Below are 24,336 nucleotides of genomic sequence, written 5' to 3' on the forward strand. Positions count from 1 at the left end.
CTCACGCCGCCTCGCTGCGCCCAACAAATGCCCAGCAAACACCCCACTGTGCCCGTCAAAGGCTGCCTCACTGTGCCCGTCAACCCTCTTCTACCCTGGGGACAGGGACCCCCTTCTTTCCTGGGGAAAGGTACCCCCTTCTCTCCTGGGGACAGGAACCCCCTTCTCTCTTGGGGACAGGAACCCCCTTCTCTCCTGGGGACAGGGACACCCTTCTCTCCTGGGGACAGGGACACCCTTCTCTCCTGGGGACAGGGACACCCTTCTCCCCTGGGGACAGGGAAACCCTTCTCCCCTGGGGACAGGGACACCCTTCTCCCCTGGGGACAGGGACCCCCTTCTCCCCTGGGGACAGGGACCCCCTTTTCTCCTGGGGAAAGGTACCCCCTTTTCTCCTGGGGAAAGGTACCCCCTTCTCCCCTGGGGACAGGAACCCCCTTCTCCCCTGGGGACAGGAACCCCCTTCTCCCCTGGGGACAGGAACCCCCTTCACTCTTGGGGACAGGGACACCCTTCTCTCCTGGGGACAGGGACACCCTTCTCCCCTGCGGACAGGGACCCCCTTCTCTCCTGGGGACAGGGACCCCCTTTTCTCCTGGGGAAAGGTACCTCCTTCTCCCCTGGGGACAGGGACCCCCTTTCTCACTCTCCTGGGGACAGGGACCCCCATCTCACTCTCCTGGGGACAGGGACCCCCATCTCACTCTCCTGGGGACAGGGATCCCTTCTCACTCTCCTGGGGACAGGGATCCCTTCTCACTCTCCTGGGGACAGGGAACCCTTCTCACTCTCCTGGGGACAGGAACCCCCTTCTCCCCTGGGGACAGAAACCCCCTTCTCCCCTGGGGACAGGGACCCCCTTAACCCCCCTCTGAGGACATGGACCCCCTCCCCCCAAGACAGAGACCCTCTTCTCCCCCCTGGGGACAGGAACCCTCTTCTCCCCTGGGGGCAGGGACCCCTTCTCTCCTGGGGAAAGGTACCCCCTTCTCTCTTGGGGACAGGAACCCCCTTCTCCCCTAGGGACAGGAACCCTCTTCACTCTTGGGGACAGGAACCCCCTTCTCTCTTGGGGACAGGAACCCCCTTCTCTCTTGGGGACAGGAACCACCTTGTGCCAAGGCTGGGGTGGCGCATCGGCCCCCAGAGTCTGTCCTTGGGCCAAGGCTAGGGTGGCGCGTCGGCCCTCAAGAGTCCGTCCTTGGGCCAAGGCTGGGGTATCGCGTCGGCCCCCAGAGTCCGTCCTTGGGCCAAGGCTGGGGTGGCGCGTCGGCCCTCCAGACTCCGTCCTTGGGCCAAGGCTGGGGTGGCGCGTCGGCCCTCCAGACTCCGTCCTTGGGCCAAGGCTGGGGTGGAGCGTCGGCCCCCCAGACTCCGTCCTTGGGCCAAGGCTGGGGTGGCGCGTCGGCCCCCCAGACTCCGTCCTTGGGCCAAGGCTGGGGTGGCGCGTCGGCCCCCCAGACTCCGTCCTTGGGCCAAGGCTGGGGTGGCGCGTCGGCCCCCCAGACTCCGTCCTTGGGCCAAGGCTGGGGTGGCGCGTCGGCCCCCCAGACTCCGTCCTTGGGCCAAGGCTGGGGTGGCGCGTCGGCCCCCCAGACTCCGTCCTTGGGCCAAGGCTGGGGTGGCGCGTCGGCCCCCAGAGTCCGTCCTTGGGCCAAGGCTGGGGTGGCGCGTCGGCCCCCAGAGTCCGTCCTTGGGCCAAGGCTGGGGTGGCGCGTCGGCCCCCCAGACTCCGTCCTTGGGCCAAGGCTGGGGTGGCACGTCGGCCCCCCAGACTCCGTCCTTGGGCCAAGGCTGGGGTGGCGCGTCGGCCCCCAGAGTCCGTCCTTGGGCCAAATCTGGGGTGGCGCGTCGGCCCCCAGAGTCCTGCCTTGGGCCAAGGCATTTGGTGGCGCGTCAGCCCCCAGAGTCTGTCCTTAGGCCAAGGCTGGGGTTGCGCGTCGGCCCCCAGAGTCCGTCCTCTTTAGGCGGGCTAGGGGAGGACGAACATAGGGGGACTCTTATGACAATACATATTAAAATACATCTAAAACATCTTGATAAATTTTTCCACGACAGATTCCTGAAAAAAATAAAATAAATTAAATTTAGAACCTGCACCAGAGTCCGTCCTTGGGCCAAGGCTGGGGTGGCGCATCGGCCCCCAGAGTCCATCCTTGGGCCAAGGCTGGGGTGGCGCGTCGGCCCCCCAGAGTCCGTCCTTGGGCCAAGGCTGGGGTGGCGCGTCGGCCCCCAGACTCCGTCCTTGGGCCAAGGCCCCCAGAGTCCGTCCTTGGGCCAAGGCCCCCAGAGTCCGTCCTTGGGCCAAGGCCCCCAGAGTCCGTCCTTGGGCCAAGGCCCCCAGAGTCCGTCCTTGGGCCAAGGCCCCCAGAGTCCGTCCTTGGGCCAAGGCCCCCAGAGTCCGTCCTTGGGCCAAGGCCCCCAGAGTCCGTCCTTAGGCCAAGGCCCCCAGAGTCCGTCCTTGGGCCAAGGCTGGGGTGGCGCATCGGCCCCCAGAGTCCGTCCTCTTTAGAGCGGGCTAGGGGAGAACGAACATAGGGGGACTCTTATGACAATACATATTAAAATACATCTAAAACACCTTCATAAAATTTTCCACTACAGATTCCTGAAAAAAATAAAATAAATAAAATTTAGAACCTGCACCGGAGTCCGTCCTTGGGCCAAGGCTGGGGTGGCGCGTCGGCCCCCAGAGTCCGTCCTTGGGCCAAGGCTGGGGTGGCGCGTCGGCCCCCAGAGTCGGTCCTTGGGCCAAGGCCCCCAGAGTCCGTCCTTGGGCCAAGGCCCCCAGAGTCCGTCCTTGGGCCAAGGCTGGGGTGGCGCGTCGGCCCCCAGAGTCCGTACTTGGGCCAAGGCTGGGGTGGCGCGTCGGCCCCCAGAGTCCGTCCTTGGACCAAGGCTGGGGTGGCGCGTCGGTCCCCAGAGTCCGTCCTCTTTAGAGCGGGCTAGGGGAGGACAAACATAGGGGGACTCTTATGACAATACATATTAAAATACATCTAAAACACCTTCATAAAATTTTCCACTACAGATTCCTGAAAAAAATAAAATAAATAAAATTTAGAACCTGCACCGGAGTCCGTCCTTGGGCCAAGGCTGGGGTGGCGCGTCGGCCCCCAGAGTCCGTCCTTGGGCCAAGGCTGGGGTGGCGCGTCGGCCCCCAAGAGTCCGTCCTTGGGACAAAGCTGGGGTGGCGCGTCGGCCCCCTAGAGTCCGTCCTTGGGCCAAGGCTGGGCTGGCGCGTCGGCCGCCAGAGTCCATCCTTGGGCCAAGGCTGGGCTGGCGCATCGGCCGCCAGAGTCCGTCCTCTTTAGAGCGGGCTAGGGGAGGACGAACATAGGGGGACTCTTATGACAATACATATTAAAATACATCTAAAACATCTTCATAAAATTTTCCACGACAGATTCCTGAAAAAAAAATAATAATAAATTTAGAACCTGCACCAGAGTCCGTCCTTGGGCCAAGGCTGGGGTGGCGCGTCGACCCCCAGAGTCTGTCCTTGGGCCAAGGCTGGGGTGGCGCGTCGGCCCCCCCAGTCTGTCCTTGTGCCAAGGCTGGGGTGGTGCATCGGCCCCCAGAGTCTGTCCTTGGGCCAAGGCTAGGGTGGCGCATCGGCCACCCAGAGTCCGTCCTTGGGCCAAGGCTGGGGTGGCGCGTCAGCCCTCAAGAGTCCGTCCTTGGGCCAAGGCTGGGGTGGGGCGTCGGCCCCCAGAGTCCGTCCTTGGGCCAAGGCTGGGGTGGGGCGTCGGCCCCCAGAGTCCGTCCTTGGGCCAAGGCTGGGGTGGGGCGTCGGCCCCCAGAGTCCGTCCTCTTTAGAGCCGGCTAGGGGAGGACGAACATAGGGGGACTCTTATGCCAATACATATTAAAATACATCTAAAATATCTTCATAAAATTTTCCATGACAGATTCCTGAAAAAAATAAATTAAAAATAAAATTTAGAACCTGCACCAGAGTCCGTCCTTGGGTCAAGGCTGGGGTGGCGCGTCAGCCCTCAAGAGTCTGTCCTTGGGCCAAGGCTGGGGTAGCGCGTCGGCCCCCAGAGTCCGTCCTTGGGCCAAGGCTGGGGTGGCGCGTCGGCCCCCCAGAGTCCGTCCTTGGGGCAAGGCTGGGGTGGCGCGTCGGTCCCCAGAGTCCGTCCTCTTTAGAGCGGGCTAGGGGAGGACAAACATAGGGGGACTCTTATGACAATACATATTAAAATACATCTAAAACACCTTCATAAAATTTTCCACTACAGATTCCTGAAAAAAATAAAATAAATAAAATTTAGAACCTGCACCGGAGTCCGTCCTTGGGCCAAGGCTGGGGTGGCGCGTCGGCCCCCAGAGTCCGTCCTTGGGCCAAGGCTGGGGTGGCGCGTCGGCCCCCAAGAGTCCGTCCTTGGGACAAAGCTGGGGTGGCGCGTCGGCCCCCTAGAGTCCGTCCTTGGGCCAAGGCTGGGCTGGCGCGTCGGCCGCCAGAGTCCATCCTTGGGCCAAGGCTGGGCTGGCGCATCGGCCGCCAGAGTCCGTCCTCTTTAGAGCGGGCTAGGGGAGGACGAACATAGGGGGACTCTTATGACAATACATATTAAAATACATCTAAAACATCTTCATAAAATTTTCCACGACAGATTCCTGAAAAAAAAATAATAATAAATTTAGAACCTGCACCAGAGTCCGTCCTTGGGCCAAGGCTGGGGTGGCGCGTCGACCCCCAGAGTCTGTCCTTGGGCCAAGGCTGGGGTGGCGCGTCGGCCCCCCCAGTCTGTCCTTGTGCCAAGGCTGGGGTGGTGCATCGGCCCCCAGAGTCTGTCCTTGGGCCAAGGCTAGGGTGGCGCATCGGCCACCCAGAGTCTGTCCTTGGGCCAAGGCTGGGGTGGCGCGTCAGCCCTCAAGAGTCCGTCCTTGGGCCAAGGCTGGGGTGGGGCGTCGGCCCCCAGAGTCCGTCCTTGGGCCAAGGCTGGGGTGGGGCGTCGGCCCCCAGAGTCCGTCCTTGGGCCAAGGCTGGGGTGGGCGCGTCGGCCCCCAGAGTCCGTCCTCTTTAGAGCCGGCTAGGGGAGGACGAACATAGGGGGACTCTTATGCCAATACATATTAAAATACATCTAAAATATCTTCATAAAATTTTCCATGACAGATTCCTGAAAAAAATAAATTAAAAATAAAATTTAGAACCTGCACCAGAGTCCGTCCTTGGGTCAAGGCTGGGGTGGCGCGTCAGCCCTCAAGAGTCCGTCCTTGGGCCAAGGCTGGGGTAGCGCGTCGGCCCCCAGAGTCCGTCCTTGGGCCAAGGCTGGGGTGGCGCGTCGGCCCCCCAGAGTCCGTCCTTGGGGCAAGGCTGGGGTGGCGCGTCGGCCCCCCAGAGTCCGTCCTTGGGCCAAGGCTGGGGTGGCGCGTCGGCCCCCAGAGTCCGTACTTGGGCCAAGGCTGGGGTGGCGCGTCGGCCCCCAGAGTCCGTCCTTGGGCCAAGGCTGGGGTGGCGCGTCGGCCCCCAGAGTCCGTCCTTGGGCCACTGCTGGGGTGGCGCGTCGACCCCCAGAGTCCGTCCTTGGGCCAAGGCTGGGGTGGCGCGTCGACCCCCAGAGTCCGTCCTTGGGCCAAGGCTGGGGTGGCGCGTCGGCCCCCAGAGTCCGTCCTTGGGCCAAGGCTGGGGTGGCGCGTCGGCCCCCAGAGTCCGTCCTTGGGCCAAGGCTGGGCTGGCGCGTCGGCCCCCAGAGTACATCCTTGGGCCAAGGCTGGGCTGGCGCGTCGGCCCCCAGAGTCCGTCCTTGGGCCAAGGCTGGGGTGGCGCGTCGGCCCCCCAGAGTCCGTCCTTGGGCCAAGGCTGGGGTGGCGCGTCGGCCCCCAGAGTCCGTCCTTGGGCCAAGGCAGGGGTGGCGCGTCGGCCCCCAGAGTCCGTCCTTGGGCCAAGGCCCCCAGAGTCCGTCCTTGGGCCAAGGCCCCCAGAGTCCGTCCTTGGGCCAAGGCCCCCAGAGTCCGTCTTTGGGCCAAGGCCCCCAGAGTCCGTCCTTGGGCCAAGGCCCCCAGATTCCGTCCTTGGGCCAAGGCTGGGGTGGCGCATCGGCCCCCAGAGTCCGTCCTCTTTAGAGCGGGCTAGGGGAGGACGAACATAGGGGGACTCTTATGACAATACATATTAAAATACATCTAAAACACCTTCATAAAATTTTCCACGACAGATTCCTGAAAAAAATAAAATAATAAAATTTAGAACCTGCACCGGAGTCCGTCCTTGGGCCAAGGCTGGGGTGGCGCGTCGGCCCCCAGAGTCGGTCCTTGGGCCAAGGCTGGGGTGGCGCGTCGGCCCCCAGAGTCCGTCCTTGGGCCAAGGCTGGGGTGGCACGTCGGCCCCCAGAGTCCGTCCTTGGGCCAAGGCTGGGGTAGCGCGTCGCCCCCCAGAGTCCGTCCTTGGGCCAAGGCTGGGGTGGCGTGTCGGCCCCCCAGAGTCCGTCCTTGGGCCAAGGCTGGGGTGGCGCTTCGGCCCCCAGAGTCCGTACTTGGGCCAAGGCTGGGGTGGCGCGTCGGCCCCCAGAGTCCGTCCTTGGTCTAAGGCTGGGGTGGCACGTCGGCCCTCAAGAGTCCGTCCTTGGGCCAAGGCTGGGGTGGCGCGTCGGCCCCCAGATTCCGTCCTTGGGCCAAGGCTGGGGTGGCGTGTCGGCCCCCAGAGTCCGTCCTTGGGCCAAGGCTGGGGTGGCGCGTCGGCCCCCAGAGTCCGTCCTTGGGCCCAGGCTGGGGTAGCGCGTCTGCCCCCAGAGTCCGTCCTTGGGCCAAGGCTAGGGTGGCACATAGGCCACCCAGAGTCCGTCCTTGGGCCAAGGCTCGAGTGGCGCGTCGGCCCCCAGAGTCCTGCCTTGGGCCAAGGCATTTGGTGGCGCGTCGGCCCCCAAAGTCTGTCCTTGGGCCAAAGCTGGGGTGGCGCGTCGGCCCCCAGAGTCCGTCCTTGGGCCAAGGCTGGGGTGGAGCGTCGGCCCCCAAAGTCCGTCCTTGGGCCAAGGCTGGGGTGGCGCGTCGGCCCCCAGAGTCCGTCCTTGGGCCAAGGCTGGGGTGGCGCGTCGGCCCCCAGAGTCCTGCCTTGGGCCAAGGCATTTGGTGGCGCGTCGGCCCCCAGAGTCCGTCCTTAGACCAAGGCTGGGGTGGCGCGTCGGCCCCCAGAGTCTGTCCTTGGGCCAAGGCTAGGGTGGCACATCGGCCACCCAGGTCCGTCCTTGTGCCAAGGCTGGGGTGGCGCATCGGCCCCAAGAGTCTGTCCTTGGGCCAAGGCTAGGGTGGCGCATCGGCCACCCAGAGTCCGTCCTTGGGCCAAGGCTGGGGTGGAGCGTCGGCCCCCGACTCCGTCCTTGGGCCAAGGCTGGGGTGGCGCGTCGGCCCCCAGAGTCCATCCTTGGGCCAAGGCTGGGGTGGCGCGTCGGCCCCCAGAGTCCTGCCTTGGGCCAAGGCATTTGGTGGCGCGTCGGCCCCCAGAGTCCTGCCTTGGGCCTAGGCATTTGGTGGCACGTCGGCCCTCAAAGTCTGTCCTTAGGCCAAGGATGGGGTGGCGCGTCGGCCCCCAGAGTCCGTCCTTGGGCCAAGGCTGGGGTGGCGCGTCGGCCCCCAGAGTCCGTCCTTGGGCCCAGGCTGGGGTAGCGCGTCTGCCCCCAGAGTCCGTCCTTGGGCCAAGGCTAGGGTGGCACATAGGCAACCAAGAGTCCGTCCTTGGGCCAAGGCTCGGGTGGCGCGTCGGCCCCCAGAGTCCTGCCTTGGGCCAAGGCATTTGGTGGCGCGTCGGCCCCCAAAGTCTGTCCTTAGGCCAAGGCTGGGGTGGCGCGTCGGCCCCCAGAGTCCGTCCTCTTTAGAGCGGGCTAGGGGAGGACGAACATAGGGGGACTCATATGACAATACATATTAAAATACATCTCAAACAAATTCATAAAATTTTCCACGACAGATTCCTTAAAAAAATAAAAATGAATTTAGAACCTGCACCAGAGTCCGTCCTTGGGCCAAGGCTGGGGTGGCGTGTCGGCCCCCCCAGTCTGTCCTTGTGCCAAGGCTGGGGTGGCGTGTCGGCCCCCCCAGTCTGTCCTTGTGCCAAGGCTGGGGTGGTGCATCGGCCCCCAGAGTCTGTCCTTGGGCCAAGGCTAGGGTGGCGCATCGGCCACCCAGAGTCCGTCCTTGGGCCAAGGCTGGGGTGGCGCGTCAGCCCTCAAGAGTCCGTCCTTGGGCCAAGGCTGGGGTGGGGCGTCGGCCCCCAGAGTCCGTCCTTGGGCCAAGGCTGGGGTGGGGCGTCGGCCCCCAGAGTCCGTCCTTGGGCCAAGGCTGGGGTGGGGCGTCGGCCCCCAGAGTCCGTCCTTGGGCCAAGGCTGGGGTGGGGCGTCGGCCCCCAGAGTCCGTCCTCTTTAGAGCCGGCTAGGGGAGGACGAACATAGGGGGACTCTTATGACAATACATATTAAAATACATCTAAAACACCTTCATAAAATTTTCCACGACAGATTCCTGAAAAAAATAAATTAAAAATAAAATTTAGAACCTGCACCAGAGTCCGTCCTTGGGTCAAGGCTGGGGTGGCGCGTCAGCCCTCAAGAGTCCGTCCTTGGGCCAAGGCTGGGGTAGCGCGTCGACCCCCAGAGTCCGTCCTTGGGCCAAGGCTGGGGTGGCGCGTCGACCCCCAGAGTCCGTCCTTGGGCCAAGGCTGGGGTGGCGCGTCGGCCCCCAGAGTCCGTCCTTGGGCCAAGGCTGGGGTGGCGCGTCGGCCCCCAGAGTCCGTCCTTGGGCCAAGGCTGGGCTGGCGCGTCGGCCCCCAGAGTACATCCTTGGGCCAAGGCTGGGCTGGCACGTCGGCCCCCAGAGTCCGTCCTTGGGCCAAGGCTGGGGTGGCGCGTCGGCCCCCCAGAGTCCGTCCTTGGGCCAAGGCTGGGGTGGCACGTCGGCCCCCAGAGTCCGTCCTTGGGCCAAGGCAGGGGTGGCGCGTCGGCCCCCAGAGTCCGTCCTTGGGCCAAGGCCCCCAGAGTCCGTCCTCTTTAGAGCGGGCTAGGGGAGGACGAACATAGGGGGACTCTTATGACAATACATATTAATATACATCTAAAACACCTTCATAAAATTTTCCACGACAGATTCCTGAAAAAAATAAAATAATAAAATTTAGAACCTGCACCGGAGTCCGTCCTTGGGCCAAGGCTGGGGTGGCGCGTCGGCCCCCAGAGTCGGTCCTTGGGCCAAGGCTGGGGTAGCGCGTCGGCCCCCAGAGTCCGTCCATGGGCCAAGGCTGGGGTGATGCGTCGGCCCCCAGAGTCCGTCCTTGGGCCAATGCTGGGGTGGCGCGTCGGCCCCCAGAGTCCGTCCTTGGGCCCAGGCTGGGGTAGCGCGTCGGCCCCCAGATTCCGTCCTTGGGCCAAGGCTGGGGTGGCGTGTCGGCCCCCAGAGTCCGTCCTTGGGCCAACGCTGGGGTGGCGCGTCGGCCCCCAGAGTCCGTCCTTGGGCCAAGGCTAGGGTGGCACATCGGCCACCCAGAGTCCGTCCTTGGGCCAAGGCTGGGGTGATGCGTCGGCCCCCAGAGTCCGTCCTTGGGCCAAGGCTGGGGTGGCGTGTCGGCCCCCAGAGTCCGTCCTTGGGCCAACGCTGGGGTGGCGCGTCGGCCCCCAGAGTCCGTCCTTGGGCCAAGGCTAGGGTGGCACATCGGCCACCCAGAGTCCGTCCTTGGGCCAAGGCTCGGGTGGCGCGTCAGCCCCCAGAGTCCGTCCTTGGGCCAAGGCTGGGGTGGCGCGTCGGCCCCCAGAGTCTGTCCTTGGGCCAAGGCTGGGGTGGCGCATCGACCCCCAGAGTCCGTCCTCTTTAGAGCGGTCTAGGGGAGGACGAACATAGGGGGACTCTTATGACAATACATATTAAAATACATCTAAAACATCTTCATAAAATTTTCCACGACAGATACCTGAAAAAAAAATAAAAATAAAATTTAGAACCTGCACCACCAGAGTCCGTCCTTGGGCCAAGGCTGGGGTGGCGCGTCGGCCCCCAGAGTCCGTCCTTGGGCCAAGGCTGGGGTCGCGCGTGGGCCCCCAGAGTCCGTCCTTGGGCCAAGGCTGGGGTGGCGCGTCGGCCCCCAGAGTCTGTCCTTGGGCCAAGGCTGGGGTGGCGCGTCGGCCCCCAGAGTCCGTCCTTGGGCCAAGGCTGGGGTGGCGCGTCGGCCCCAGAGTCCGTCCTTGGGCCAAGGCTGGGGTGGCGCGTCGGCCCCCAGAGTCCGTCCTTGGGCCAAGGCTGGGGTGGCGCGTCGGCCCCAGAGTCCGTCCTTGGGCCAAGGCTGGGGTGACGCGTCGGCCCCCAGAGTCCGTCCTTGGGCCAAGGCTGGGGTGACACGTCGGCCCCCAGAGTCCTGCCTTGGGCCAAGGCATTTGGTGGCGCGTCGGCCCCCAGAGTCCGTCCTTGGGCCAAGGCTAGGGTGGCGCATCGGCCAACCAGAGTCCGTCCTTGGGCCAAGGCTAGGGTGGCGCGTCGGCCAACCAGAGTCCGTCCTTGGGCCAAGGCTGGGGTGGCGCATCGGCCCTCAAGAGTCCGTCCTTGGGCCCAGGCTGGGGTAGCGCGTCGGCCCCCAGATTCCGTCCTTGGGCCAAGGCTGGGGTGGCGTGTCGGCCCCCAGAGTCCGTCCTTGGGCCAATGCTGGGGTGGCGCGTCGGCCCCCAGAGTCCCTCCTTGGGCCAATGCTGGGGTGGCGCGTCGGCCCCCAGAGACCGTCCTTGGGCCAAGGCTGGGGTGGCGCGTCGGCCCTCAAGAGTCCGTCCTTGGGCCCAGGCTGGGCTAGCGCGTCGGCCCCCAGATTCCGTCCTTGGGCCAAGGCTGGGGTGGCGCGTCGGCCCCCAGAGTCCGTCCTTGGGCCAAGGCTGGGGTGGCGCGTCGGCCCCCAGAGACCGTCCTTGGGCCAAGGCTGGGGTGGCGCGTCGGCCCCCAGAGTCCGTCCTTGGGCCAAGGCTGGGGTGGCGCGTCGGCCCCCAGAGTCCGTCCTTGGGCCAAGGCTGGGGTGGCGCGTCGGCCCCCAGAGTCCGTCCTTGGGCCAAGGCTGGGGTGGCGCGTCGGCCCCCAGAGTCCGTCCTTGGGCCAAAGCTGGGATGGCGCATCGGCCCCAGAGTCCATCCTTGGGCCAAGGCTGGGGTGGCGATTCGGCCCCCAGAGTCCTGCCTTGGGCCAAGGCTGGGGTGGCGCGTCGGCCCCCAGAGTCCTGCCTTGGGCCAAGGTATTTGGTGGCGCGTCGGCCCCCAGAGTCCGTCCTTAGACCAAGGCTGGGGTGGCGCGTCGGCCCCCAGAGTCTGTCCTTGGGCCAAGGCTAGGGTGGCACATCGGCCACCCAGAGTCCGTCCTTGGGCCAAGGCTCGGGTGGCCCGTCAGCCCCCAGAGTCCGTCCTTGGACCAAGGCTGGGGTGGCGCGTCGGCCCCCAGAGTCCGTCCTCTTTAGAGCGGGCTAGGGGAGGACGAACATAGGGGGACTCTTATGACAATACATATTAAAATACATCTAAAACATCTTCATAAAATTTTCCATGACAGATTCCTGAAAAAAATAAAATAAAATTAAAATTTAGAACCTGCACCAGAGTCCGTCCTTGGGTCAAGGCTGGGGTGGCGTGTCGGCCCCCAGAGTCCGTCCTTGGGCCAAAGCTGGGGTGGCGCATCGGCCCCCAGAGTCTGTCCTTGGGCCAAGGCTAGGGTGGCGCATCGGCCACCCAGAGTCCGTCCTTGGACCAAGGCTGGGGTGGCGCGTCGGCCCTCAAGAGTCCGTCTTTGGGTCAAGGCTGGGGTGGTGCGTCGGCCCCCAGAGTCCGTCCTTAGGCCAAAGCTGGGGTGGCGCGTCGGCCCCCAGAGTCCGTCCTCTTTAGAGCGGGCTAGGGGAGGACGAACATAGGGGGACTCTTATGACAATACATATTAAAATACATCTAAAACATCTTCATAAAATTTTCCACGACAGATACCTGAAAAAAAATAAAAATAAAAATAAAATTTAGAACCTGCACTAGAGTCCGTCCTTGGGCCAAGGCTGGGGTGGCGCGTCGGCCCCCAGAATCTGTCCTTGGGCCAAGGTTGGGGTGGCTCGTCGGCCCCCAGAGTTCGTCTTTGGGCCAAGGTTGGGGTGGCTCGTCGGCCCCCAGAGTCCGTCCTCGTTAGAGCGGGCTAGGGGATGAGGAACATAGGGGGACTCTTATGACAATACATATTAAAATACATCTAAAACATCTTCATAAAATTTTCCACGGCAGATACCTGACAAAAAAATAAAAATAAAAATAAAATTTAGAACCTGCACCAGAGTCCGTCCTTGGGCCAAGGCTGGGGTGGCGCGTCGGCCCCCAGAGTCCGTCCTTGGGCCAAAGCTGGGGTGGCGCGTTAGCCCCCAGAATCTGTCCTTGGGCCAAGGTTGGGGTGGCGCGTCGGCCCCCAGAGTCCGTCCTTGGGCCAAGGCTGGGGTGGCGCGTCTGCCCCCCAGAGTCCGTCCTTGGGCCAAGGCTGGGGTGGCGCGTCGGCCCCCCAGAGTCCGTCCTTGGGCCAAGGCTGGGGTGGCGCGTCGGCCCCCCAGAGTCCGTCCTTGGGCCAAGGCTGGGGTGGCGAGTCGGCCCCCAGAGTCCGTCCTTGGGCCAAGCCTGGGGTGGCGCGTCGGCCCCCAGAGTCCATCATTGGGCCAAGGCTGGGGTGGTGCGTCGGTCCCCAGAATCTGTCCTTGGGCCAAGGCTGGGGTGGCGCGTCGGCCCAGAGAGTCCGTCCTTGGGCCAAAGCTGGGGTGGCGCGTCGGCCCCCAGAATCTGTCCTTGGGCCAAGGCTGGGGTGGCGCGTCGGCCGCAAGTGTCCGTCCTTGGGCCAAAGCTGGGGTGGCGTGTCGGCCCCCCAGAGTCCGTCCTTGGGCCAAAGCTGGGGTGGCGCATCGGCCCCCCAGGTCCGTTCTTGGGCCAAGGCTGGGGTGGCGCGTCGGCCCCCAGAGTCCGTCCTTGGGCCAAGGTTGGGGTGGCGCGTCGGCCCCCAGAGTCCGTCCTTGGGCCAAAGCTGGGGTGGCGCGTCGGCTCCCCAGAGTCCGTCCTTGGGCCAAGGCTGGGGTACGCGTCAGCCCCCAGAGTCCGTCCTTGGGCCAAGGTTGGGGTGGCGCGTCGTCCCCCAGAGTCCGTCCTTGGGCCAAGGCTGGGGTGGTGCGTCGGCCCCCAGAGTCCGTCCTCTTTAGAGCGGGCTAGGGGAGGACGAACATAGGGGGACTCTTATGACAATACATATTAAAATACATCTAAAACATCTTCATAAAATTTTCCACGACATATTCCTGAAAAAAATATAAAAAAAAAAATTTAGAACCTGCACCAGAGTCCGTCCTTGGGCCAAGGCTGGGGTGGCGCGTCGGCCCCCAGAGTCTACAGTTTCGAAGGCCATAAAAAGCCAAAATAGCACAAAACCCCCCAAAATGACCCCATTTTGGAAAGTAGACACCCCAAGCTATTTACTGAGAGGCATGTTGAGTCCATGGAATATTTTATATTTTGCCACAAGTTGCGGGAATATTACAAACTTTTTTTTTTTTGCACAAAGTTGTCACTAAATGATATATTGCTCACACATGCTATGGGCATATGTGAAATGACACCCCAAAATACATTCTGCTGCTTCTCCTGAGTACAGGGATACCACATGTGTGGGACTTTTTGGGAGCCTAGCCGCGTACGGGACCCCGAAATCCAAGCACCGCCTTCAGGATTTCTAAGGGCATAATTTTTTTATTTTACTCCTCACTACCTATCACTACCTATCACAGTTTTGACGGCCATAAAATGCCAAGATGGCACAAAACCCCCCCAAATGACATTTTTTGGGAGTCTAGCCGCGTACGGCACCCCGAAAACCAATCACCACCTTCAGGATTTCTAAGGGTGCAAAGGCCATAAAATGCCAAAATAGCACAAAACCCCCCCCAAATTACCCCATTTTGGAAAGTAGACACCCCAAGCTATTTACTGAGAGTCATGTTGTCTGAACGAAAAAAAAGAGATTGATCGGTGGGTATGCCCACCATTAGATACCTCCCTTCATCCACCCACTTCTAATGATGGACATACATGCACCATTTATATATGCCGAAGCATGGGGGCATCCTCCCGCAAAAAAGTTATGCCGCGTACATACGTTCAAACTTTTCCATGGGCAAGCCCCCTGTCGGAATTTTGACCGTATGTACGCGGCATTAGGAGCAAAATCGCTCCTCCACCCCTTATGCCCCCATGCTTCGGCATATATGCTCTTTTTTAACTGTGGTGGTGAAATCACCGCCTACAGCACTGGAGTCACGGCTTTATGTATCGTGGGAGCAAACGCTGTTGCTGTGAAGATAAATAAATCCGCGCTGCAGCTGAATGGCGTACCTGCTAAGCAAATTATGGTTAACGTTAAAACAAAGTAATATCCCAGTAAAACCTTACCATACCATACCTGCAAAGCAATTGCCAAAAAAAACTGTAAAAAATAAAACATTTTTTAACACAACCTGTGCCTAAAATATATATATGCCGAAGCATGGGGGCATCCTCCCGCAAAAAAGTTATGCTGCGTACATACGTTCAAACTTTTCCACGGGCAAGCCCTCCGTCGGAATTTTGACCGTATGTACGCGGCATTAGGAGCAAAATCACTCCTCCACCCCTTATGCCCCCATGCTTCGGCATATATGCTCTTTTTTAACTGTGGTGGTGAAATCACCGCCTACAGCACTGGAGTCACGGCTTTATGTATCGTGGTAGGTTGGGGTGGCGCGTCGGCCCCCAGAGTCCGTCCTTGGGCCAAGGCTGGGGTGGCGCGTCAGCCCCCCGAGTCCGTCCTTGGGCCAAGGCTGGGCCAAGGCCCCCAGAGTCCGTCCGTGGGCCAAGGCTGGGGTGGTGCGTCAGCCCCAGTGTCCGTCCTTGGGCCAAGGCTGGGGTGGCGCGTCGGCCCCCAGAGTCCGTCCTTGGGCCAAGGCTGGGGTGGCGCGTCAGCCCCCTGAGTCCGTCCTTGGGCCAAGGCTGGGCCAAGGCCCCCAGAGTCCATCCGTGGGCCAAGGCTGGGGTGGCGCGTCAGCCCCAGTGTCCGTCCTTGGGCCAAGGCTGGGGTGGCGCGTCGGCCCAGAGAGTCCGTCCTTGGGCCAAAGCTGGGGTGGCGCGTCGGCCCCCAGAATCTGTCCTTGGGCCAAGGCTGGGGTGGCGCGTCGGCCGCAAGTGTCCGTCCTTGGGCCAAAGCTGGGGTGGCGCGTCGGCCCCCCAGAGTCCGTCCTTGGGCCAAAGCTGGGGTGGCGCGTCGGCCCCCCAGAGTCCGTTCTTGGGCCAAAGCTGGGGTGGCGCTTCGGCTCCCCAGAGTCTGTCCTTGGGCCAAGGCTGGGGTACGCGTCGGCCCCCAGAGTCCGTCCTTGGGCCAAGGTTGGGGTGGCGCGTCGTCCCCCAGAGTCCGTCCTTGGGCCAAGGCTGGGGTGGCGCGTCGGCCCCCAGAGTCCGTCCTCTTTAGAGCGGGCTAGGGGAGGACGAACATAGGGGGACTCTTATGACAATACATATTAAAATACATCTAAAACATCTTCATAAAATTTTCCACGACAGATTCCTGAAAAAAAATAAATAAAAAAATTTAGAACCTGCACCAGAGTCCGTCCTTGGGCCAAGGCTGGGGTGGCGCGTCGGTACCCAGAGTCCGTCCTTGGGCCAAGGCTGGGGTAGCGCGTCGGCCCCCAGAGTCCGTCCTTGCGCCAAGGCTGGGGTGGCGCGTCGGCCCCCACAGTCCGTCCTTGGACCAAGGCTGGGGTGGCGTGCCGGCCCCCAGAGTCCATCCTTGGGCCAAGGCTGGGGTGGCGCGCCGGCCCCCAGAGTCCGTCCTTGGGCCAAGGCTGGGGTGGCTTGTCGGCCCCCAGAGTCCGTCCTTGGGCCAAGGTTGGGGTGGCGCGTCGGCCCCCAGAGTCCGTCCTTGGGCCAAGGTTGGGGTGGCGCGTCGGCCCCCAGAGTCCGTCCTTGGGCCAAGGCTGGGGTGGCGCGTCGGCCCCCAGAGTCCGTCCTTGGGCCAAGGCTGGGGTGGCGCGTCGGCCCCCAGAGTCCGTCCTTGGGCCAAGGCCCCCAGAGTCCGTCCGTGGGCCAAGGCTGGGGTGGCGCGTCAGACCCAGTGTCCGTCCTTGGGCCAAGGCTGGGGTGGCGCGTCGGCCCCCAGAGTCCGTCCTTGGGCCAAGGTTGGGGTGGCGCGTCGGCCCCCCAGAGTCCGTCCTTGGGCCAAGGCTGGGGTGGCGCGTCGGCCCCCAGAGTCCGTCCTTGGGCCAAGGCTGGGGTGGCGCGTCAGCCCCCAGAGTCCGTCCTTGGGCCAAGGCTGGGCCAAGGCCCCCAGAGTCCGTCCGTGGGCCAAGGCTGGGGTGGCGCGTCAGCCCCAGTGTCCATCCTTGGGCCAAGGCTGGGGTGGCGCGTCGGCCCCCAGAGTCCGTCCTTGGGCCAAGGTTGGGGTGGCGCGTCGGCCCCCAGAGTCCGTTCTTGGGCCAGGGCTGGGGTGGCGCGTCGGCCCCCAGAGTCCGTCCTTGGGCCAAGGCTGGGGTGGCGCGTCGTCCCCCAGAGTCCGTCCTTGGGCCAAGGCCCCCAGAATTCGTCCATGGGCCAAGGCTGGGGTGGCGCGTCAGCCCCAGTGTCCGTCCTTGGGCCAAGGCTGGGGTGGCGCGTCGGCCTCCCAGAGTCCGTCCGTGGGCCAAGGCTGGGGTGGCGCGTCAGCCCCAGTGTCTGTCCTTAGGCCAAGGCTAGGGTGGCGCATCGGCCACCCAGTGTCCGTCCTTGGGCCAAGGCTAGGGTGGCGCGTCGGCCCTCAAGAGTCTGTCCTTGGGCCAAGGCTGGGGTAGCGCGTCGGACCCCAGAGTGAGTCCTTGGGCCAAGGCTGGGGTGGCGCGTCGGCCCCCCAGAGTCCGTCCTTGGGCCAAGGCTGGGGTGGCGCGTCGGCCCCCAGAGTCCGTCCTTGGGCTAAGGCTGGGGTGGCGCGTCGGCCCCCAGAGTCAGTCCTTGGGCCAAGGCTGGGGTGGCGCGTCGGCCCCCAGAGTCCGTCCTCTTTAGAGCGGGCTAGGGGAGGACGAACATAGGGGGACTCTTATGACAATACATATTAAAATACATCTAAAACATCTTCATAAAATTTTCCATGACAGATTCCTGAAAAAAATAAAATAAAAATAAAATTTAGAACCTGCACCAGAGTCCTTCCTTGGGTCAAGGCTGGGGTGGCGCGTCGGCCCCCCAGAGTCCGTCCTTGGGCCAAGGCTGGGGTGGCGAGTCGGCCCCCAGAGTCCGTCCTTGGGCCAAGCCTGGGGTGGCGCGTCGGCCCCCAGAGTCCATCATTGGGCCAAGGCTGGGGTGGTGCGTCGGTCCCCAGAATCTGTCCTTGGGCCAAGGCTGGGGTGGCGCGTCGGCCCAGAGAGTCCGTCCTTGGGCCAAAGCTGGGGTGGCGCGTCGGCCCCCAGAATCTGTCCTTGGGCCAAGGCTGGGGTGGCGCGTCGGCCGCAAGTGTCCGTCCTTGGGCCAAAGCTGGGGTGGCGTGTCGGCCCCCCAGAGTCCGTCCTTGGGCCAAAGCTGGGGTGGCGCATCGGCCCCCCAGGTCCGTTCTTGGGCCAAGGCTGGGGTGGCGCGTCGGCCCCCAGAGTCCGTCCTTGGGCCAAGGTTGGGGTGGCGCGTCGGCCCCCAGAGTCCGTCCTTGGGCCAAAGCTGGGGTGGCGCGTCGGCTCCCCAGAGTCCGTCCTTGGGCCAAGGCTGGGGTACGCGTCAGCCCCCAGAGTCCGTCCTTGGGCCAAGGTTGGGGTGGCGCGTCGTCCCCCAGAGTCCGTCCTTGGGCCAAGGCTGGGGTGGTGCGTCGGCCCCCAGAGTCCGTCCTCTTTAGAGCGGGCTAGGGGAGGACGAACATAGGGGGACTCTTATGACAATACATATTAAAATACATCTAAAACATCTTCATAAAATTTTCCACGACATATTCCTGAAAAAAATATAAAAAAAAAAATTTAGAACCTGCACCAGAGTCCGTCCTTGGGCCAAGGCTGGGGTGGCGCGTCGGCCCCCAGAGTCTACAGTTTCGAAGGCCATAAAAAGCCAAAATAGCACAAAACCCCCCAAAATGACCCCATTTTGGAAAGTAGACACCCCAAGCTATTTACTGAGAGGCATGTTGAGTCCATGGAATATTTTATATTTTGCCACAAGTTGCGGGAATATTACAAACTTTTTTTTTTTTGCACAAAGTTGTCACTAAATGATATATTGCTCACACATGCTATGGGCATATGTGAAATGACACCCCAAAATACATTCTGCTGCTTCTCCTGAGTACAGGGATACCACATGTGTGGGACTTTTTGGGAGCCTAGCCGCGTACGGGACCCCGAAATCCAAGCACCGCCTTCAGGATTTCTAAGGGCATAATTTTTTTATTTTACTCCTCACTACCTATCACTACCTATCACAGTTTTGACGGCCATAAAATGCCAAGATGGCACAAAACCCCCCCAAATGACATTTTTTGGGAGTCTAGCCGCGTACGGCACCCCGAAAACCAATCACCACCTTCAGGATTTCTAAGGGTGCAAAGGCCATAAAATGCCAAAATAGCACAAAACCCCCCCCAAATTACCCCATTTTGGAAAGTAGACACCCCAAGCTATTTACTGAGAGTCATGTTGTCTGAACGAAAAAAAAGAGATTGATCGGTGGGTATGCCCACCATTAGATACCTCCCTTCATCCACCCACTTCTAATGATGGACATACATGCACCATTTATATATGCCGAAGCATGGGGGCATCCTCCCGCAAAAAAGTTATGCCGCGTACATACGTTCAAACTTTTCCATGGGCAAGCCCCCTGTCGGAATTTTGACCGTATGTACGCGGCATTAGGAGCAAAATCGCTCCTCCACCCCTTATGCCCCCATGCTTCGGCATATATGCTCTTTTTTAACTGTGGTGGTGAAATCACCGCCTACAGCACTGGAGTCACGGCTTTATGTATCGTGGGAGCAAACGCTGTTGCTGTGAAGATAAATAAATCCGCGCTGCAGCTGAATGGCGTACCTGCTAAGCAAATTATGGTTAACGTTAAAACAAAGTAATATCCCAGTAAAACCTTACCATACCATACCTGCAAAGCAATTGCCAAAAAAAACTGTAAAAAATAAAACATTTTTTAACACAACCTGTGCCTAAAATATATATATGCCGAAGCATGGGGGCATCCTCCCGCAAAAAAGTTATGCTGCGTACATACGTTCAAACTTTTCCACGGGCAAGCCCTCCGTCGGAATTTTGACCGTATGTACGCGGCATTAGGAGCAAAATCACTCCTCCACCCCTTATGCCCCCATGCTTCGGCATATATGCTCTTTTTTAACTGTGGTGGTGAAATCACCGCCTACAGCACTGGAGTCACGGCTTTATGTATCGTGGTAGGTTGGGGTGGCGCGTCGGCCCCCAGAGTCCGTCCTTGGGCCAAGGCTGGGGTGGCGCGTCAGCCCCCCGAGTCCGTCCTTGGGCCAAGGCTGGGCCAAGGCCCCCAGAGTCCGTCCGTGGGCCAAGGCTGGGGTGGTGCGTCAGCCCCAGTGTCCGTCCTTGGGCCAAGGCTGGGGTGGCGCGTCGGCCCCCAGAGTCCGTCCTTGGGCCAAGGCTGGGGTGGCGCGTCAGCCCCCTGAGTCCGTCCTTGGGCCAAGGCTGGGCCAAGGCCCCCAGAGTCCATCCGTGGGCCAAGGCTGGGGTGGCGCGTCAGCCCCAGTGTCCGTCCTTGGGCCAAGGCTGGGGTGGCGCGTCGGCCCAGAGAGTCCGTCCTTGGGCCAAAGCTGGGGTGGCGCGTCGGCCCCCAGAATCTGTCCTTGGGCCAAGGCTGGGGTGGCGCGTCGGCCGCAAGTGTCCGTCCTTGGGCCAAAGCTGGGGTGGCGCGTCGGCCCCCCAGAGTCCGTCCTTGGGCCAAAGCTGGGGTGGCGCGTCGGCCCCCCAGAGTCCGTTCTTGGGCCAAAGCTGGGGTGGCGCTTCGGCTCCCCAGAGTCTGTCCTTGGGCCAAGGCTGGGGTACGCGTCGGCCCCCAGAGTCCGTCCTTGGGCCAAGGTTGGGGTGGCGCGTCGTCCCCCAGAGTCCGTCCTTGGGCCAAGGCTGGGGTGGCGCGTCGGCCCCCAGAGTCCGTCCTCTTTAGAGCGGGCTAGGGGAGGACGAACATAGGGGGACTCTTATGACAATACATATTAAAATACATCTAAAACATCTTCATAAAATTTTCCACGACAGATTCCTGAAAAAAAATAAATAAAAAAATTTAGAACCTGCACCAGAGTCCGTCCTTGGGCCAAGGCTGGGGTGGCGCGTCGGTACCCAGAGTCCGTCCTTGGGCCAAGGCTGGGGTAGCGCGTCGGCCCCCAGAGTCCGTCCTTGCGCCAAGGCTGGGGTGGCGCGTCGGCCCCCACAGTCCGTCCTTGGACCAAGGCTGGGGTGGCGTGCCGGCCCCCAGAGTCCATCCTTGGGCCAAGGCTGGGGTGGCGCGCCGGCCCCCAGAGTCCGTCCTTGGGCCAAGGCTGGGGTGGCTTGTCGGCCCCCAGAGTCCGTCCTTGGGCCAAGGTTGGGGTGGCGCGTCGGCCCCCAGAGTCCGTCCTTGGGCCAAGGTTGGGGTGGCGCGTCGGCCCCCAGAGTCCATCCTTGGGCCAAGGCTGGGGTGGCGCGTCGGCCCCCAGAGTCCGTCCTTGGGCCAAGGCTGGGGTGGCGCGTCGGCCCCCAGAGTCCGTCCTTGGGCCAAGGCCCCCAGAGTCCGTCCGTGGGCCAAGGCTGGGGTGGCGCGTCAGACCCAGTGTCCGTCCTTGGGCCAAGGCTGGGGTGGCGCGTCGGCCCCCAGAGTCCGTCCTTGGGCCAAGGTTGGGGTGGCGCGTCGGCCCCCCAGAGTCCGTCCTTGGGCCAAGGCTGGGGTGGCGCGTCGGCCCCCAGAGTCCGTCCTTGGGCCAAGGCTGGGGTGGCGCGTCAGCCCCCAGAGTCCGTCCTTGGGCCAAGGCTGGGCCAAGGCCCCCAGAGTCCGTCCGTGGGCCAAGGCTGGGGTGGCGCGTCAGCCCCAGTGTCCATCCTTGGGCCAAGGCTGGGGTGGCGCGTCGGCCCCCAGAGTCCGTCCTTGGGCCAAGGTTGGGGTGGCGCGTCGGCCCCCAGAGTCCGTTCTTGGGCCAGGGCTGGGGTGGCGCGTCGGCCCCCAGAGTCCGTCCTTGGGCCAAGGCTGGGGTGGCGCGTCGTCCCCCAGAGTCCGTCCTTGGGCCAAGGCCCCCAGAATTCGTCCATGGGCCAAGGCTGGGGTGGCGCGTCAGCCCCAGTGTCCGTCCTTGGGCCAAGGCTGGGGTGGCGCGTCGGCCTCCCAGAGTCCGTCCGTGGGCCAAGGCTGGGGTGGCGCGTCAGCCCCAGTGTCTGTCCTTAGGCCAAGGCTAGGGTGGCGCATCGGCCACCCAGTGTCCGTCCTTGGGCCAAGGCTAGGGTGGCGCGTCGGCCCTCAAGAGTCTGTCCTTGGGCCAAGGCTGGGGTAGCGCGTCGGACCCCAGAGTGAGTCCTTGGGCCAAGGCTGGGGTGGCGCGTCGGCCCCCCAGAGTCCGTCCTTGGGCCAAGGCTGGGGTGGCGCGTCGGCCCCCAGAGTCCGTCCTTGGGCTAAGGCTGGGGTGGCGCGTCGGCCCCCAGAGTCAGTCCTTGGGCCAAGGCTGGGGTGGCGCGTCGGCCCCCAGAGTCCGTCCTCTTTAGAGCGGGCTAGGGGAGGACGAACATAGGGGGACTCTTATGACAATACATATTAAAATACATCTAAAACATCTTCATAAAATTTTCCATGACAGATTCCTGAAAAAAATAAAATAAAAATAAAATTTAGAACCTGCACCAGAGTCCTTCCTTGGGTCAAGGCTGGGGTGGCGTGTCGGCCCCCAGAGTCCGTCCTTGTGCCAAGGCTGGGGTGGCGCATCGGCCCCCAGAGTCTGTCCTTGGGCCAAGGCTAGGGTGGCGCATCGGCCACCCAGAGTCCGTCCTTGGGCCAAGGCTTGGGTGGCGCGTCGGCCCTCAAGAGTCTGTCCTTGGGCCAAGGCTGGGGTGGCGCGTCGGCCTCCAGAGTCAGTCCTTGGGCCAAGGCTGGGGTGGCGCGTCGGCCCCCCAGAGTCCGTCCTTGGGCCAAGGCTGGGGTGGCGCGTCGGCCCCCAGAGTCTGTCCTTGGGCCAAGGCTGGGGTGACGCGTCGGCCCCCAGAGTCCGTCCTTGGGCCAAGGCTGGGGTGGCGCGTCGGCCCCCAGAGTCCGTCCTTGGGCCAAGGCTGGGGTGGCGCGTCGGCCCCCAGAGTCCGTCCTTGGGCCAAGGCTGGGGTGGCGCGTCGGCCCCCAGAGTCCGTCCTTGGGCCAAGGCTGGGGTGGCGCGTCGGCCCCCAGAGTCCGTCCTTGGGCCAAGGCTGGGGTGGCGCGTCGACCCCCAGAGTCCGTCCTTGGGCCAAGGCTGGAGTGGCGCGTCGACCGCCAGAGTCCGTCCTTGGGCCAAGGCTGGGGTGGCGCGTCGGCCCCCAGAGTCCGTCCTTGGGCCAAGGCTGGGGTGGCGCGTCGGCCCCAGAGTCCGTCCTTGGGCCAAGGCTGGGGTGGCGCGTCGGCCCCCAGAGTCCGTCCTTGGGCCAAGGCTGGGGTGGCACATCGGCCCACAGAGTCCTGCCTTGGGCCAAGGCATTTGGTGGCACGTCGGCCCCCAGAGTCCGTCCTTAGACCAAGGCTGGGGTGGCGCGTCGGCCCCCAGAGTCTGTCCTTGGGCCAAGGCTGGGGTAGCACATCGGCCACCCAGAGTCCGTCCTTGGGCCAAGGCTCTTGTGGCACGTCAGCCCCCAGAGTCCGTCCTTGGGCCAAGGCTGGGGTGGCGCGTCGGCCCCCAGAGTCTGTCCTTGGGCCAAGGCTGGGGTGGCGCATCAGCCCCCAGAGTCCGTCCTCTTTAGAGCGGGCTAGGGGAGGACGAACATAGGGGGACTCTTATGACAATACATATTAAAATACATCTAAAACATCTTCATAAAATTTTCCACGACAGATACCTGAAAAAAATATAAAAATAAAATTTAGAACCTACACCAGAGTCCGTCCTTGGGCCAAGGCTGGGGTGGAGCGTCGGCCACCAGAGTCCGTCCTTGGGCCAAGGCTGGGGTTGCGCGTCGGCCCCCAGAGTCCGTCCTTGGGCCAAGGCTGGGGTGGCACGTCGGCCCCCAGAGTCCGTCCTTGGGCCAAGGCTGGGGTGGCGCGTCAACCCCCAGAGTCCGTCCTTGGGCCAAGACTGGGGTGGCGCGTCGGCCCCCAGAGTCTGTCCTTGGGCCAAGGCTAGGGTAGCACATCGGCCACCCAGGGTCCGTCCTTGGGCCAAGGCTCGGGTGGCGCGTCAGCCCCCAGAGTCCGTCCTTGGGCCAAGGCTGGGGTGGCGCGTCGGCCCCCAGAGTCTGTCCTTGGGCCAAGGCTGGGGTGCCGCATCGGCCCCCAGAGTCCGTCCTCTTTAGAGCGGGCTAGGGGAGGACGAACATAGGGGGACTCTTATGACAATACATATTAAAATACATCTAAAACATCTTCATAAAATTTTCCACGACAGATACCTGAAAAAAATATAAAAATAAAATTTAGAACCTACACCAGAGTCCGTCCTTGGGCCAAGGCTGGGGTGGAGCGTCGGCCACCAGAGTCCGTCCTTGGGCCAAGGCTGGGGTGGCGCGTCGGCCCCCAGAGTCCGTCCTTGGGCCAAGGCTGGGGTGGCGCGTCGGCCCCCAGAGTCCGTCCTTGGGCCAAGGCTGGGGTGGCGCGTCGGCCCCCCAGAGTCCGTCCTTGGGCCAAGGCTGGGGTGGCGCGTCGGCCCCCAGAGTCCATCCGTGGGCCAAGGCTGGGGTGGCGCGTCGACCCCCAGAGTCCGTCCTTGGGCCAAGGCTGGGGTGGCACGTCGGCCCCCAGAGTCCGTCCTTGGGCCAAGGCTGGGGTGGCGCGTCGGCCCCCAGAGTCCTGCCTTGGGCCAAGGCATTTGATGGCACGTCGGCCCCCAGAGTCCGTCCTTGGGCCAAGGCTGGGGTGGCGCGTCAACCCCCAGAGTCCGTCCTTGGGCCAAGGCTGGGGTGGCACGTCGGCCCCCAGAGTCCGTCCTTGGGCCAAGGCTGGGGTGGCGCGTCAACCCCCAGAGTCCGTCCTTGGGCCAAGGCTGGGGTGGCGCGTCGGCCCCCAGAGTCCTGCCTTGGGCCTAGGCATTTGGTGGCGCGTCGGCCCCCAAAGTCTGTCCTTATGCCAAGGCTGGGGTGGTGCGTCGGCCCCCAGAGTCCGTCCTCTTTAGAGCGGGCTAGGGGAGGACAAACATAGGGGGACTCTTATGACAATACATATTAAA

This window comes from Lithobates pipiens, unplaced genomic scaffold (assembly GCF_037356315.1).
Source record: "Lithobates pipiens isolate NorthernLeopardFrog02 unplaced genomic scaffold, aLitPip1_a1.2 Scaffold_8, whole genome shotgun sequence".
Taxonomy (NCBI): Eukaryota; Metazoa; Chordata; class Amphibia; order Anura; family Ranidae; genus Lithobates; species Lithobates pipiens.